We start from the raw sequence: 5075 nt of genomic DNA, 5'->3' as shown, positions 1-5075 counted from the left end.
CTCCATCTATTGCAGGAGCAGTACCACCAGAACCACCAGAACGTACTCTACCGCGTCGGCGGGTAAGTTTTCCTTTTTGTGTCAATGCGCCAGCCACCATTGATTCTTATTGCAGGGACGTCCACGTAACAGTCAATTGAACCCGGTGGTTATGGGAGAAGACAGTGTCAATAACACGAATGTCACAAAAAAAGTAATGCTGCGTTCGATAAAGAAACACAAGAAGCTTGTTGCCACTGTCAATAATGGCTTTGAACGCGGTCTCAAGCCAGAAATGATCTTAGCCGCATTTCCCTACGAAAATGATCTTATGTTTGCCGTAAAATTTAAGAATCGTAAGCTGCCAGAGTTGATAACTGCCCAGCAGTTGAAGGTGCTTGACATAAGACTGCTAATTCAATATTACGCAAACAATCTACGTTATCCACATAATGAGAATCCTACGATGTAATATTGTTTAAATTGGCTTTAATTATTGCCCGAAAATAAAAATATAAATAAAATACCAAACTCATTTAATAAAATATAAAAATATTTCGAAACAATTAAAAAAGTTAACATCAGTTGCATCGATCGGGAGATCGGGATTCGAACCGCGACTTCTCCATCGAGCGTCATGCAGCTAACACACTACGCCACCTCACTTCTGCTAGTGGCGCTGGCAAAACTCAAATAGATTCACTAACTAAACGAAACTAACAGCTGATGTGATTCAACGAATGTTTCTAGAAGAAGTTTGAATGTATGTGTGCACACGCATACGATGCTGTTGAAGCTGCTGCACGTGCGTTTGTTAATTGGCCAAATATTTGATTATTTTTTATTAATTTTTGACTGAACGGAATTTAATGAAACTTTCAGCATATGATCCACATATTATATTGAATATTTGAGAAACTTAAAAAAAAAAAAGAAAAATCATTCACAATTACTTATAGTGGCATCTGATTTGAACTTGAATGTTTTTACTCGATAAAAACATAACGCGATGATTTATCGAATTTTAAAAGCAAATATATATATATATATATATATATATATATATATATATATATATATATATATAAATCTCTAGCTCTTATATCTTCGGAAATCGACGCGTTCAAACATACGGACAGACGGACAGACGGACGGACGAACAGACGGACAGAAGGACAGATATCAGGGACAGGGCCAAATCGACTCAGCTCGTCGCCCTGATCAAGAATATATATACTTTGTGGGGTCTGCCACGCCTCCTTCTGCCTGTTACATACATTTCAACAAAACCTTTATACCCTGATTTCCCATTGAAAATGGGTTCAGGGTATACAAAATAGTACAATCGAAACTGAAGCTTCAAGCAAAATCACTGCATCAACGAATTTTATAAAAATCAATTTTCAAATTAAAAAAAAAAACAAGTAAGAAAGCTCCAGTCGAGACTGCTCGACTAGGAGATACCCTGAACCCTCCAAGCTGATATTTTAATCATTCTGCACTTCTTTTATGCACATATACATACACATGCATCCACACGCACGCATAAGCCTGCGCTCTGCTAACTGCGCAGTAAGCAGCGACTGCGCTTGGGCTGCGCTGCAGTATGGGCAATATTATGAGAATTTATTTGTTGAATAATTTCTTTTGTAGACATACGATCTTAATGAAACTTTTAGAGCGTAATCATATGGTGAATATGTGTGTATATTCCAAAGCCCAAGTCTCTAGTATTTAAAATATGCTTTTTACAAAAGTGATGGTGAGGGGGTGAAATTGTATAAATTGCATATAAGCATACATTAAAAATTTGGAGACTCTAGCAATAAAGGTGTAGAAGATATAATTTTATAACTGGGTTTCGATAAGGTTTTTTATCGATAAAAAAAGATTGGGTTGAGTTATCGATTTTTAATGATAAACTTGATATGCGCGCTGTAATTACGGACATTTTAAAAAAAATTTGAAGTCTCTAGCTCTTATATCTTCTGAAATCGACGCGTTCATACATACGGACAGACGGACAGACGGACAGACGGACGGACGGACAGACGGACAGACGGACAGACAGACGGACAGGGCCAAATCAACTCAGCTCGTCGCCCTGATCAAGAATATATATACTTTGTGGGGTCTGCCACGCCTCCTTCTGCCTGTTACATATATTTCAACAAAACCATTATACCCTGATTTCCCATTGAAAATGGGTTCAGGGTATAAAAAAACAATCTTGTTTATTTATTTTATTCACTCTGATTCAAACTTTAGTTGAAATTTTTATTTGTGAAAAATTAGCAATATAATTGATTTATTTTGATCAATAATGTAGTTTATATCACCATTAATTATTATTATTTATTTTTTTTTTTATTTCGAAAGATAACATAGTTTTAATATTTGTATTATTAATACTAATTTAAAATTAAAATCAAACTTTAATTATTATTCATTATTTATTTCATTACTTTTATTATTATTATTAATTTAATCTGATTAATAACATAAAAAGTTCCAATCCAATTTTTTTTTTTTTTTTTTTTTTTTTTGTGCTTTAAAATATTTTAAAACTGCTTTTAATAAATATTTCAAAGAAATGTATTCCTGAAAAAACGTTTTTTAATTTGATTTAATAAAATAGAAATTGCATGCAAAATAAATTTAACTAGAATTTGTTTCAATTTGCTTAGATTCGGCATTGACTAGACTTGCTTAATTTGCATATATTTTTTCATATGTGTACATTTATATATGTTTAAAAAAAAATGTTCATATCAGCTACATTATATTCTGTAGACATTAACACTTAACATATACACTTAATGAAATGTGAAATGTCTGCAATGCATGTCTTATTTCATTTATTTTATTTCGTATATTTTTGACTGATTCTCAGCGACTGTTTTTTCTTCAGTTTTTTCAATTATTTCTTTTTTTTTACAATTTTTTTTATGTCAACTCTCAATTTGCAGGTTGATTGATTAACGGGCGGGCAGGCGGCGTTACGGATGAATCCATGTGGCAAACACATCTTGCCGGGACGTCCCGTCGCGACATACATATGGGCGCCGTCTGGTTGTCAACATACAGCCAACATACAATGGCAACGACCAGGCGGTGCCGGGCGGTGCCAGAGCGGAGTACCGGCAGCCAAGCTTACGTGGAGAGGCCCCTTTTAAAGAGGGAGGGAGCACTGCTGGGGGACAGCGAGCTCGCCATTAAAGCTCGGCGCACGCACAGCCCCAGACAATGCAAAGCTGCTCAGGAAGCTGCCTAGGCGGCAAGTGGAGCCATTAAATTTGATATACGACAATAAGCGAGGATAATGCATTCGCTGGAACCGCTGCCTGGGCCACCATGGCACAAGTAGTCGCTTAATGTCTTGATGTGCCAGCTCAGCATCAGCTGTCAGCCAGCCCAGCGTCGAACGCCTCACGAACGAGGCCAGTCGTCAAATGAGGTTTTTTGATTGCAACTGCACTACAGCGCACTCTATTGGTCGGAGGGGCGAGACCGATAACCATTCTAAACAGTGTTGGAAAAGCTGTAAATGCTTAACGATTCTGTTTAAGTGTATTGAGTACAGATAAGATAATTGACACTCTATGGTGAAGTATAAACCTGTATTGGAAGCCAGTGTTGGTTACGGCTATAATTACGAGAAGTGTTAAGAAACTTTCAACTTAATTGAATTGAGTGATAGGGAAGATCAATCCCACTGAGTAGGCTATAAAAAGTAGAAATCAGTATTGCTCAAGGTTACAATTTTGAATAGTGTTGGAAAACTGCTTATGATTTATAATTCGGTCAGAGCTTTGTATGAATAAGTTAATGAGAGCTCTGTAGGTTCTTCAGTATAAAACCGTATTATGAGTCAGTATAGTCACTACGTAGGCTACAAGAAATAGAAATCAGTGTTGGTAAGCAGCATTAGAAAACTATTTACGATTGACATTTCTGTTGAAGAAAGTTTATTAACTGATAATGTACCGCATCTTCACTCCATAGGGTCCTCAGAAACCAGTGCTGGTCAACACTACGATTATGAACAGTGCTAGAAAACGTGAAGCTTAGGTATTAGATTAGATATATCTATAGACTGGTTAAAGAAACAGGAACTAGTGTTACTCAAGGCATTGAGCACTTAAATATATTCCAAATAATAGAATTGCTCAAGACTGAATCTCAATTATTGCAACTTATTGATAATTTTCTTTGTGGTAAATTATAAAATTTGACCGAGTAGGAGTGATTTACGACGATTTACGATAACTGTATTCTAGCAATTGTTTATGAAATCGGTAACTGTTGGCATGTTTGATAGGCTTTGTCAAAAAATGTTATACTGCTATCTGTCCCACTGTGCACATTCGAAACTTATGTCTTCTGTTACTGCGTGGTCCAGGCGCTCGCCGGCCACTTTAATAATAGAAATGGACGACGCTTAAACCTTTAAGATGCCAATTACAATGAAAATTGATTTTATTTCGCATTCACTGCTGCTCTGTGCTCTGTGTGGTCCACATTTCGCGCAATGCCCTGTAAGTATGAGCCGTAAGGTTGTTTGACTGAGAGATCGTCTTTGAGTTGGCAATTTGCAGATCAATGAATGTGAGCTTTCGCTTGGCTCTAGATTGACGCTCATTTGCATATGCCTTACAGAGTATTATGCTTGAATATAGGGTATATTTTAGTCAGGCTTATGCAGTTTGTGCTAGCTGTACTTATTTTTGGTGCTGCTGTTGGCTGTAAAGGCAGGCCCAAGGACTCATACGCTTTTGTTTTACTGCGTATTTTTGTGGATGTGTATGTGTGTGTGTGTGTGTGTGTGCGTGCGTGTGTGAGTGCGTTCTGGCCAAGTCTGGCAAAGTGCCGAATGTACATAATGCCAGTGGATTAGGGCATAGTTTATCAGCGTTTTCAGTGACAATGTCAAGGTCAAGCTCATAAGCGCGTATGACAACCGCACTAAGCTGTATCTGTGTGTGTGTATGTGTGTGTGGCCAGCTATTGTCATTAGGCTGGCATGTGGGTGTGTGCGTGTGCACTACAAATAAATTCGATATTACCAGCGAGTAAAAACAGCCGCCAGCTGTTGA

The sequence above is a fragment of the Drosophila arizonae genome, chromosome X (assembly GCF_054131065.1).
Source record: "Drosophila arizonae isolate 15081-1271.41 chromosome X, UAZ_ARI_1.0, whole genome shotgun sequence".
NCBI classification, from domain to species: Eukaryota; Metazoa; Arthropoda; class Insecta; order Diptera; family Drosophilidae; genus Drosophila; species Drosophila arizonae.
This window is presented reverse-complemented; position numbering follows the sequence as displayed.